The 13,053-nt window shown below is 39.9% G+C and overlaps 1 protein-coding gene across 1 annotated transcript in view; it reads right to left on the bottom strand.

Moving 5' to 3' along the window:
• GALNT13 (polypeptide N-acetylgalactosaminyltransferase 13) overlaps positions 1-10,809 on the bottom strand; it is a 506,269-nt gene extending 495,460 nt beyond the window's left edge. The window contains exon 1 of the mRNA XM_014534061.1: positions 10,785-10,809. The gene's annotated coding sequence lies outside the window, so the exon portion shown is untranslated. The remainder of the gene's footprint in view (positions 1-10,784) is intronic.
• Positions 10,810-13,053: the final 2,244 nt, after the last annotated feature.

Raw genomic sequence — 13,053 nt, 5'->3', positions numbered from 1 at the left:
TTCTGCTGTTAGGGTCAATTTGCATATTACCCTTTTATTATATAGGATAGAGGCCTGGTGCACGGGTGGGGGCTGGCTGGTTTGCCCTGAAGGGTGTCCCGGATCAGGGTGGGGGTCTCACTGGGGTGCCTGGTCAGCCTGAGTGAGGGGATGAGGGCTGTTTTCAGGCTGGCCACACCCCCTTCAGGGTGGGGGTCTCTACTGGGGTGCCCTGCCAGCCTGGGTGAGGGGCTGAGGGCCGTTTTTAGGCTGCCCACAGCCCCTTCAGGGTGGGGGAGTCCCACTGGGGTGCCTGGCCAGCCTGGGTGAGGTGCTGATGGCCATTTTCAGGCTGGCCACGTCCCCCGGCAACCCAAGCTCCCAGCCTCTCCTTTTTTTATTTTTTCTCTTTTTTTCTGGGATTTATTTATCTTCTATAATTGAAACTTTGTAGCCTTGAGCGGAGCCCAGGTCTGGCCAGGGCAGACGGGAAGCTTGGCTTCCTCCATCGCCAGGGGCAACCCAAGCCTCCTGCTCACTCCAGCTCTGTGGCCACCTCCATGTTAGTTGGGTTAATTTGCATACTCGCTCCTGATTGGCTGGTGGGCATGGCTGGTGGGCGTGGCTTGAGCATAGTGGAGGGGGGGTTAATTTGCATGTTTCTCTTTTATTATATAGGGTGAGGTTTGTATAAGTTTAAATGAAATAACATATATAAAATTTCTAACTCAAAATATGCTTGACTCAAAGTGCTGAATCAATATTAATTATTCATTCATAGTGAAACATGGGGTTTGGGGTACAGACTTTTTTGCATGGGTTCTTGTCCAATGAAATTAAAGAATAAATTCGTGAACTAAGAGGCTTCTTTAGTAAAAATGTAGACGTTTATTGGAAGCATATACAAACTCTGTCCCCAAATGGGAAAAGCCTTCTCTCTCTCTCTTTCTCTCTCTCTCTCTCTCTCTCTCTCTCTCTCTCTGGAAAAAAATCAAAATCCAAAAATCTGCAATCTAAAAATCTAAAGTCTGAAATCTGTCTCGTGTCCCTTTGACTCCAGTTTATATATGCTATAATTCTTTGCTGATCCTGACCCTTTCTAATTGGACCTTCCTAAATTTAGGACCCCCTTGCTTTCCTCATTGGTAACTCTGCTACATAGTATCAGTTTCAAAGCTCAAAGCTCACGTGGTACCCCCCTCTTTCTCTTTCCTTATTTTGTAACATTCCTCTATCATCTGTGAAAATGTTTCCTTCTTCCCAATATCCTGTGACTTTTCTTTATCCTCTGTGAATGTATGTCTTCCTACCCCCTTATCCTGTGGCATTTCTCTATCCTCTGTAAGATAAGCATTTGGGTGTCTCCAAGCCCCCATCTATTCATTCCTCTCCCATGGACCCTCTCATATCTCCTAAGACTTCCTGTTCTGTCTCTAAAATTCCTTTCAATAGTTTTAAAAATGTATCATGCTAAGCAAAAGTATCTAAAAATAAATTAAAATTATGCTGAAATTCTAGGTTTTAAAATTATAAAAGGGTAGATTAAATTGAATATGTTTTTAAGGTGGTGAAAAATTTTACATATAAAACAAAATGTATTAGAGAAGAGAAATGAATTGAAATTCAAAAGAATTCCTTTAGAGAAAGAAAATATTAAATAGCTAAAGTTCTTACTATAGAGCAGCCGTGGGCAAACTATGGCCCGTTTGAAATGAATAAAACTAAAAAAAAAAAAAGACCGTACCCTTTTATGTAATGATGTTTACTTTGAATTTGTATTAGTTCACACAAACACTCCATCCATGCTTTTGTTCTGGCCCTCCGGTCCAGTTTAAGAACCCATTGTGGCCCTCGAGTCAAAAAGTTTGCCCACCCCTGCTATAGAGCCTTTGTATTTAAAAGTTAGATTATTGCCAAGAGTAAGTTCTAGGGTCATAAAACCATATAAAAATTAGGAGCAATAGTAAACATTTAAATATTTAAATATTTAAATGTCATATTCCATTAAGTTGTGTAAAACCTTGCATATTTAGGACAACTGATTTTGAAGTTGTTTTCAGAGACTCATGACAATTTAGAATTGTATGGGATCTTATTTAAAAGATGAGAATGATCTGATCTAGTAAAGGTGAATAACTTTCCAAGGTTACCCAGAGAAAAAGGGCAGAAAATGCCAGATTAAAATCTGTGCTGAATTCTTTTGATTTACCTCTTCAGTTTCACTCTCCATTCTGTATCCTATTCTGTGGTCTGAAAGGCTTCTGATTGTCTTGTCCAATAGACAACACTATCAGGAAATTAGTGGAAAGCAAGAGAGTGAGGTCAGTTTATATAATCCCCCTACTGTCTCCTTCTAGGGTGACTATGGACTGACTTTACTTCTTGCTTTATTTCTTCCAGTCAGTCCTCACCACATACTGTTGAAAGCTGTTGTGACAAGCCTCAGGGTATTGCACTATCCCTCGGGTGTACCTCGGCTCTGCCCTTTATTAAGCATTCCTTAAATCACCCAATTGTACATACCATCTTTTTTTCTGCTTCGACTCTGATGCACACAGAAACCATAGTTTTAACTGAGAGCTCAAAATTTTGTGTTTCATTAGCCAATATTTTCTCCCTCTATGGTGATCAAATTGTTGCTGCCTGGAAAGTTATTGATTACACAGGTTACATAAAATGAGTTGATTCCCAAGAATGTTCATTAGGCCAATCATTCTTGCAAAACAATGTGTCCAAAACAGTTCAGTGAAATGCAGTTGCCAATGGGTTTATATTACATTTTTTATTAGTTAGTGTACTTATTTTTATAATCAAAGTTCTTCAATGCATTGGGGGGAAATCACATAGAAAAATGCATAAATAAACAAGTAATAGTTGCCATGTGCCAAATATATTAATTGCCAATAGAGTAAATAATTATAGTCACCTGCCAGAAGTATATTTCCCGTATCTCTTAGCCACCACTTAAATAAAGTTTTTTATTGATTGATTGATTTTAGAGAGAGAGATGGAGAGAGAGAGAGAGAGAAACATTGATTTGTCATTCTTTCCCTTATTTATTTATTTATTGGTTGATTCTTTATGTGCCCTGTCCAGGGATTGAACCCAAAAGCTTGGTGTAGGCTGTTTCCAAATCTTAGCTATGGTAAATTGTGCCTAAGTGCCCATCAGCAGATGAGTGGATTAAAAACTGTAGTACATCTACACAATGGAATACTACACTGGTAAAATAAGAGAAGAAATTCTTACCATTTGCAACAGCATGGATGGAACTGGAGAGCATTCTGCTAAGCGAAATAAGCCAGTCAGAGAAAGATAAATATCACATGATCTCACTCATTTGTGGAATATAATGAACAGCATAAACTGATGAACAAAAACAGAGAAGCATTGATCAGACTGTCAAACCTCAGAGGGAAGGTAGGGGAGGGTGGGGGTAACGGGGGGAGATCAATCAAAGGACTTGTATGCATGCATATAAGCCTAACCAATGGACACAGACACCAGAGGGGTGAGGGCATGAATGGGGGGTAGGGGGGCAATGGGAGGATAAGGACACATATGTAATACCTTAATCAATAAAGAAAAAAATAATAATTTTAAAAATTAAAAAAAAAACTTGGTGTATTGGGATGCCACTCCAACCAATAGAGTTATCTGACCAGGGCTCTTATCCACCACTTTTTTTATATATATATTTTATTGATTTTTTACAGAGAGGAAGGGAGAGAGATAGAGAGTTAGAAACATCGATCAGCTGCCTCCTGCACATCTCCTACTGGGGATATGCCCGCAACCAAGGTACATGCCCCCGATTGGAATCGAACCTGGGACCTTTCAGTCCGAAGGCCGACACTCTATCCACTGAGCCAAACCGGTTTCGGCTATCCACCACTTTTTGAAAGAAATATATTACATCAGGTTCTTCCCACAAATTAGTCTTCCTCTGGTGGGAAATTTAGCTATTTATAGAATCAGTTTTTCATGATTATGGCAATACATTTACCAGCTTTAAAATAGTGTTCTATTTACTCCCTGTTTGACATTGTGAGTCTTTTAGTTTATGAATACACAATAACTCCTTAGTGGTTCAGAAGAGAAAGTCCATCTATTATAGGCCCTGTGTCTAATATTATCAATGATAAAAAATAATAAAAATGTTACAGCAAAACAGTTCAGGAAAGGTTCAGCATCCAATGAGTAGTTAGATACATGAATTTCAAGTTCAGGAATATTGTGAAATGGTTTAGGTAAGTCATAATTAATACTTTTTCCTTGTCTTATCACATCATTAATTTCTTCATATGTTATTTGATAGCTGCTCATCTTCTTCAGATATCCTTAGATAATTTGCTAACTCAAAATAAAAGTCTAGATCTTTAAAATTATTTTCTCTTCACACAGAATCAGTGAGAAATATCAATCAACTAGAGGCCTGGTGCATGCATTCGTGCACAGGTGGGGTACCCCGGGTGGCCTGAAGAGATCAGGCTGAAATCTGCAGTCCAATGCCGCCTGCAGCTCCTACCTGCCACTCCTGCTCATCCCGGCCCCACTGTGCCTGCCGTGGTCTCGTACCCAATCAGTCCCAATCAGGAGAGGCTCGTGCTGCCACAGCAGCACTTGCCAACCATGAGCCCTGCATCTGTTGCCCTCCCAAGGGGAGTGGCCTGCGGGATCAGTCTGAAACCGGCTCTCTGACATCCTGGAGGGGTCCCGGATTTCGAGAGGGCTCAGGCCAGGCTGAGGAACTCTACTGGTGCACAGTCGGGCTGGGGAGGGACAGCGGAAGAGCTCCAGGGTGTGTCCGGCCCATCTCCCTCAGTCCCAATCAGCCGGACCCCAGCAGCAAGCTAACCTACCAGTTGGAGTAAGTCAATTGGCAGTAAGTTCTGATAAACTATAATATTTAAAATATTTGTTTAGCATGTAACTAAAACTCTTTTCACTAAATTATTTTTACAGAACTACAATCTATCTTCAAATTATTTCTAATTACTGAAAATATTGCTCCAAAAATTGCCATCAGAGCCTTTGAATGACGGGCAACAACCTTATCATCTTAAAATAACTAACAAAAAAGCACATCATGGCATGATGAACCATTCTTAGATTTTAGAATTGCATAATTTTGATTGTGAGTTTGCTTGGAGCCCCACAAGTAACATTAAACACCATGGCTCTGTATTGCAACCAGATATACTCAATCATGTTATGTGCTTAGTTCAGATTCTTTTCATTACAAAGAAATCCACTCAAGTTAGCTCAGAGTAAGAAGACTTTATTGTAAACTTACATATAGGAAAGGTCTAGAACTAGAATGAAAAGCATCATGGAAAGAGGCAACTCCAGGGAACAGATTATCTTCCCTCCCCTCTCATAGGCTAAATTATCTCTGCCTTTTTTTTAGTTTCTGGAGGTTTTTTGCATATCTTTTCTACTCATCTCTCAATTGACTTACTGCCAATTGACTTACTCTGATTACTCATGCTTTATGGTAGTTCAAATATTAAATTGAAGATGTGTTTATTCATTTTGAAAAGCAAATATTTACTGGGATGGACTATGTTGTAGGTATAGGTGCCTTCATTTTGCCACCGCTCCAACTCTGTCTCATTTTCTGTCAGTCTCTCCCCTTTTATTTTGGCTCTTACACAAGCCTATTATATGCCTCTCTATACTTCCAAATTTAAGTTCTCTAAAAAGAAAATCAGTCTCTATTACTTAAGTTGTAAAATGTGGCACTAGGGTCATTTTAACTTGTCAGACCTGTTTTGTTTTAAGCTCATACACTGTGTAAGGATTTTCAAAAATTAACTCCTGCCTGCCCGGTGTTGCTGAGTGGCTGAGTGTCGACCCATGAACCAAGAGGTCACTGGTTTGATTCCCGGTCAGGGCATATTCATAAATTGTGAGCTCAATCCCTAGTAGGGGGTGTGCAGGAGGCAGCTAATCAATGATGTTTCTATCCTATTGATGTTTCTATCCCTCTCCCTTCTGCTCTAAAATCAATAAAAAAAAAATTTTTAAATTAATTAACTCCCAAAATTTAAAAATTAGAAAACTTATACCCTCCCCACCAAAAATAATAATAAAAAAATCCTAATTTCTGTGACCTCTTGGAAAAAATAGAGATTCTGGCAACACTAGGAGTCTTTTTTTTTTCTTTCACAGAAAAAAAATGACTTGGAGCTGAGTAACTATATAGCCCCCCTAGACAGAGCCTGTGCTGTCCAGGTTGCCACCACTCCCAACTGTGTTCCATACTAAGCTGAGGGTCTTTTGTCTTTTGTCTTTGGGCACTTGCTTATTTTAAAGGAGGGCCTCTAAGCTGCAGAAAGTGAACGACCTGTTACATCGGCTTCCTTCAGCCTCTCACAGTACCTGAGTGACCCCTGGACGCTTTCCAGGGGCACCTCCTGGTCTGTCTCAGCACATAAGTCCATCATAGCATAGTGGCCAGCCCCGACTGGGCTTCCCTGGCATAAAGCACTGTTCCCTGACCCTGCAAGTGAGGGCAACATTAGGACAGAAAATGACTGAAGACTTTTTCAAGGTTATGATGGTGCGAAAGTGATAAGCATTCAGTAGAACCCGTATATCGAACTTGAATTTTGATCTTTGGCAGGGCGAGTGATATGCAATATGACACTTTCTCACTTACTCATGATGATTTTTCCAACTGTAGGTTAATAATGTAAGTGTTCTAACCACATAGATGGTAGGTTAGGTTAAGCTGTGATGTTTGGTAGGTTAGGTGTATTAAATGCATTTTTTAACTTATGATATTTTCAACTTATGATGGGTTTGTCAAGACATAACCTCATTGTAAGTTGAGGAGTATTTGTATAGCTGCTTAATTAACAAAAGATAAAGGTGATGCAATTTCTCTTACAAAAGGGTGAGGAGAGGCAGGCCAATATATGAATCTATTTGATTTAGTGTAATGAAAACAAGCTTTAATATATTTATATATTTAAATAAAAATATACCAATAAATACATTAATATATTTAAATAAAAAACAATTCCATCAGAAGAGTTAACTTTTATCAGTAATGTGGCTCAACTACCATAAAAACCCTTTTAGGGTAATACCTCTGAAGCCTGAAGGGTGCATCTGTCCATCAGGACACTCCGAAGATCACATGGAATGGAGAGCTTGGTGGTGAAATGGAATTTTTGGACTGGAACCCGGATTCTTTGTCTGCCGAAATTGAAGAATGAATCCACAGACAGAAAGTGGTATAGCAAAGGTGGAGATTTAGTGAAGAACAAGTACAGACTCCCACATGGGGGAGAGGGAAAGAGTCCCACAGAACGGACTGCCAGGTAGGGAGGGGAAAAGGGTCCCACTGAGTTCCTTTTCCCTACGGCTTATAAAGGCTGCAGATCCTGGTGTCTTGATATCCCCTCTGATTGGTCACTATTCCCTTAGAAACTCCTGGGCTCAAAGGTTGAACCTCACATGGGACATGTGAGGTTCTCCCCCCTCCTTCCTTATAGTTTTCCTATTCCCTTTGGGCTTTCTTCTTCTCCTTCCGGAGCAAGGGCTTCCTTCTCTTTATATTGTAAATATAGACCCTTTGCTGTTCCCAGCTCCCTCATTCTATGGAAATGTACCTGTTGCAGCTCCTCAGCTTCCCCTATTCTATGGAAATATACCTTCTGCTGCTCTGCAGCCCTGTGCTTCCTCCATGGTCCCCCTAATTTCCAAAATTTCTAAAATTTCCTAAACCTGTCCTATATTTTACCCCTAAAATTCCTGTTTCAGTGGTACTGAACCCCTGAGTTCTCACCATATTTTGAGAGCTGCCAAAACAGAACTCCCCAAAAATGTCTCTCCATGGAATGATTTTACAGTCTCTGCTTCTAATCTTTTAAAGCATCGTCGGCACATTGCAACCCCTGGGCCAAACCCTGCCTCCCTGCTGCCTGTTTTTGTGAAGGAAGTCTTGTTGCAGCACAGCCATGCCAGTTTGTTTACTACGGTCTCTGGCTGCTTTCACACTACAAAGTCAGAGCTGAGAAACTCTGAAGAGACTCTGGCCCACAGAACCTGAAATATTTACTCTCTGACAGGTCACAAAAAAGTCTGCTTATCCCTGTTCTGAAGACATGGCTAGATACCCTGAATATATTACAAAGTAGCCCTTTGAATGCGGGTTATCCTTCTACCAATCTAAATTCTGTTTCAGGGTAATTTAATTCCCTCATTTGATCTTGGCTGAAATGGACTACAACACGATTTCATCAATAACATATATTCACAATGAAACTTGTTAGCAAACAATTGACTGTGTCTTTCTTTTTTCTTTTTTTTAATATATTTTTTATTGATTAAGATATTACATATGTGTCCTTCCCCCCCTCCCCCCCTGCTCATGCCCTCACCATGTCCATTGGTTATGCTTATATGCATGCATATAAGTCCTTCGGTTGATCTCTTACTCCCCTCCCTTCTGCCCCCCAACCCTCTCTGGCCTTCCCGCTGCAGTTTGACAATCTGTTTGAGGCAGCTCTGCCTCTGTATCTATTATTGTTCAAAAGTTTGTAATGGTCTCTATTATCCATGAATGTGTGAGATCATGTGGTATTTTTCCTTCATTGACTGGCTTATTTCACTTAGCATAATGCTCTCCAGTTCCATCCATGCTGTTGCAAATGGTAAGAGTTCCTTCTTTTTTACAGCAGCATAGTATTCCATCGTGTAGATGTACCACAGTTTTCTAATCCATTCATCTACTGATGGGCACTTAGGCTGTTTCCAGATCTTAGCTATGGTGAATTGTGCTGCTATGAACATATGGGTGCATATATCCTTTCTGATTGGTGTTTTTGGTTTCTTGGGATATATTCCTAGAAGTGGGATCACAGGGTCAAATGGGAGTTCCATGTTTTGTTTTTTGAGGAAACTCCATACTGTCTTCCATAGTGGCTGCACCAGTCTGCATTCCCACCAGCAGTGCACGAGTGTTCCTTTTTCTCCACATCCTCTCCAGCACTTGTCGTTTGTTGATTTGTTGATGATAGCCATTCTGACAGGTGTGAGATGGTACCTCATTGTTGTTTTGATTTGCATCTCTCGGATGATTAGTGACTTTGAGCATGTTTTCATATGTCTCTTGGCTTTCTGAATGTCCTCTTTTGAAAAGTGTCTATTTAGGTCCTTTGCCCATTTTTTGATTGGATTGTTTATCTTCCTTTTGTTAAGTTGTAAGAGTTCCCTATAAATGTTGGAGATTAAACCCTTATCAGAGATAACATTGGCAAATATGTTCTCCCATACAGTGGGGGTTCTTGTTGTTTTGTTGGTTTCTTTTGCTGTACAAAAGCTTTTTATTTTGATGTAGTCCCATTTGTTTATTTTCTCTTTAGTTTCCAATGCCCTAGGAGCTGTATCAGTGAAGAAATTGCTTTGGCATATGTCTGAGATTTTGTTGCCTTTGGATTCCTCTAGTATTTTTATGGTTTCCTGTCTTACATTTAAGTCCTTTATCCATTTTGAGTTTATTTTTGTGTATGGTGTAAGTTGGTGGCCTAGTTTCTCCTTTTTCTTTTTTTAATCTTTATTGTTGAAAGTATTACATTGAGTCCCTCTAGCCCACTCCTGCCTCCTGCCGCAGGCCTTTAGCACTCTATTGTCTGTGTCCATGGGTTATGCATATATGCATACAACTTCTTTGGTTGATCTCTTCCCACCCACCTCCATCTTCCCTCTGAGGTTCGACAGTCTGATTTGGTTGTGTCTTTCTGTAACTAAAATCCACATTTTATTTTATGCTAACCATATTCCCTGAATAAGCATTCGTATCAAAGTAAAGATCTTTAACTAATACTTGCCTAATTATTCGAACAACTTAAATCCCATAAAAACTTTAGTATGACCCTGCTGAAGCAGAAGCATCACCGCTTCAAGTGTTTGAGGCCCAGTTGGAAGAAAGAGAACATGCAATGGAAGAATGGAAAGAGCTAATTTGCAATGAAGTAATGGATTTGGAAGGAAGAAGCAAGAACGATGTCCTGAAAGACCAGCCCTCAGCACAGGTGCAGCAGTAAGTAGCAATGCCACTTCTCAGTCGTCATCTATCCATGACATTTCATCCATGCCGGCCACACAGAAGCTGGCCTCAGACACAGACACCAGCCCTGATACCTCCAGGGGAGGTTTGAAGGTTGTCAATGATGTTAGAAATAGCAAGCTTATCATCAGTGAGGAACTCTTGTCTCCATGGGCCTGCAATGCCTGGCATTGATGGAACCAAATAGAAAAAGTCTATGGTTTGTGTGTAAGAAACACGATGCCCTGCCCCATTGTCCGAGTAGAGTATATGGGGCGTTATCCAAGGCGTCCCTTGAGATAAACTTAACCGTGCAGGTGTTCAGACATTAAGTAGTTGCTAGCAAAGAGACTACAATGATACACCATCACTCCCTCTGTATCATCTGTCAGCTATTTCCCTTTAAACTTCCCTTATGAAAATTTTTCTGGATAATCCATAGGACAGAAAATGAAATATATTTAAAAATACCAAGACAGCCCTGGCTGGTTTGGCTCACTGGATAGAGCATCGGCCTGGGGACTGAAGGGTCCCAGGTTCGATTCCAGTCAAGCGCATGTACCTTGGTTGCAGGCACATCCCCAGTAGGGGGTGTGCAGGAGGCAGCTGATCAATGCTTCTCTCTCATCGATGTTTCTAACTCTCTATACCTCTCCCTTCCTCGCTGTAAAAAAAATCAATAAAATATATATTTAAAAGAAAAGAATATGCAGTTGCAAATCACACAGCACACCTCATTACTCACAAGGTTCCTGGTGCCGTGGGCTCAGGCTTAACGGGGTCCCCGGGGAAGAGTGGCATCCTCTGTGGGAAGCAGCAGATCCGTCTTTGGGTGGCTGGGCATCTGGTTGGGTCGAGGCCGTCTGGTTGAGTCGAGTCAGCGGGAAGAGGTTAGGCCGTTCTGCTGCCGTCTGGTATGGAGCAAGGCAGCGTGGAGCATGGATCAAGAGAGGATGATCGATGTCTGAAGACAGGGACCCGTTAAGCTGTTCTGACCCACGGCAGTCCAGGTGGCTATCAGTAACACATGTTATCACACAAGTGTTAATCAGAGTACAAGCTGGTTATCAATTACAGTGTCACTCAGAAGGTGTCTATCGGGTTTACATATGTCATTTCTAAGGGTAGCATTCAGCTATGGTTTTATCTATATGGTGCAGCTAGGGCTTGGCCAGAGTGGTTATTCCCTGTGCTTTCTAATATGTTACACAAGTATTGCACACAAAAAAATAATTTTTCTACATTTCCTATAACACCCTTTGTTTTCTATTGCTATAACATTGTAACACTCTTTACTTATTTCCTATCATTATCACTATTACTATGACACCCAACTCAGTCCTAATAGCATTGTCTGCCTAGATTATAAAGTGAAGCAGGTTACGACTGAGGGAAAAAATGCAAGCCACTCTTTTAGAGATTTTGGTCAAGGTCATTTCAGGTGAGCAATTAGAACGGATGAATATCTTTTAGGCTATACTGTAATAGTAGTGACAATTTCTCATCCTCAGTAACTGTTAAGACTTATATGCATGTGACCACAAATGCTTGCATGGACTGCCATCTAGCACTTTGGAAATCAATATTGAAATGCCAAATAGTCTTTCAGGTAATGCTGCTTAAGAATTATCTCTTAATCCTCTTAAGTACTTTGGTGTTCATCCAGGAAAAATAAATTTATGTGTATTAATTGGCCACCATCATATTATCATCTCAACTTCTTTCATGGTATGATTTATTCTATCATTTGTATTTCAGAAAGAATATAATTAAATCATTTAATAAATAAAAAATAGAACTTAAAAAAACTCCATTTATTTTTAAACTTGTTTTGACCATGGCAAAATTCATTTATCAAGACTCTCATACTGAAAAAGTGAGTTTTTTTTATACTTTCATGGATCACATCACCGATAACATTTGTAATTCACTATAAATAGTATTTCTTTTAGAAGTAATTGCTATTTTTAGTAATGCCTGTTGTGATATTTCCCATCTTTACTAGTCTCCATGCCTTCCTTATTTTCCTAGTGAATATGTATTATGATCCAGACATTCGCCTAGATCAGCGGTTCTCAACCTGTGGATCGCGACCCCTTTGGTGGTCGAACGACCCTTTCACAGGGGTCGCCTAAGACCATCCTGCATATCAGATATTTACATTACGATTCATAACAGTAGCAACATTACAGTTATGAAGTAGCAACGAAAATAATTTTATGGTTGGGTCACAACATGAGGAACTGTATTTAAAGGGCCAGAAAGTTGAGAACCACTGGCCTAGATAGTAGTTTGTGTTAGCACCGATGGAACAGGAGGGTCAACTTATGCTAGCATAGGCTTTTAACATACACACTCTGTTAGAAACATCCTCAATAATTATTCCCCCAAAATACATATTTCTCTTCTTTCTGTAACTTCAGAAAAATAATTACTTACAATGAAAATGGAAATAAAATGTTTTTCTTTATTTCAGCAATAACCAGCTAGGAAGTATACTGGAAAGTTACCCCCTGCATACAAACAGCAGAATATATCTCATAGTTATCTAGAAATGAATAATTTGAACATAGAAATATAACTAAAAAATTCTTTAAAAATACTTAAAGCAATAAATGTAGATGTGATGATTAATTGTATGTTAACTGGGTCATGGGAAGACAGTTGGTAAAACATTCTGGATGTTTGGGGGAGGGTATTTTAGAATAAGATTAACATTAAAAAATCTTTATCATTGAAAGTATTACATATGTTCCCTTTCCCCCCCATTCCTGGGTCATGGGAAGACAGTTGGTAAAACATTCTGGATATTTGGGGGGGGGGTATTTTAGAATAAGATTAACATTAAAAAATATTTATCATTGAAAGTATTATATATGTTCCCCTTTTCCCCCCCCATTGACTCCCTCCAGCCCATCCCTGCCCCTTGCCCCTTGCCCAGAATAAGATTAACATTTAAATAGACTGAATAGCCGTAACCGGTTTGGCTCAGTGGATAGAGTGGCCTGTGGACT

This window comes from Myotis brandtii, unplaced genomic scaffold (genome assembly GCF_000412655.1).
Source record: "Myotis brandtii unplaced genomic scaffold, ASM41265v1 scaffold125, whole genome shotgun sequence".
NCBI lineage: Eukaryota > Metazoa > Chordata > Mammalia > Chiroptera > Vespertilionidae > Myotis > Myotis brandtii.
This window is presented reverse-complemented; position numbering and strand designations above follow the sequence as displayed.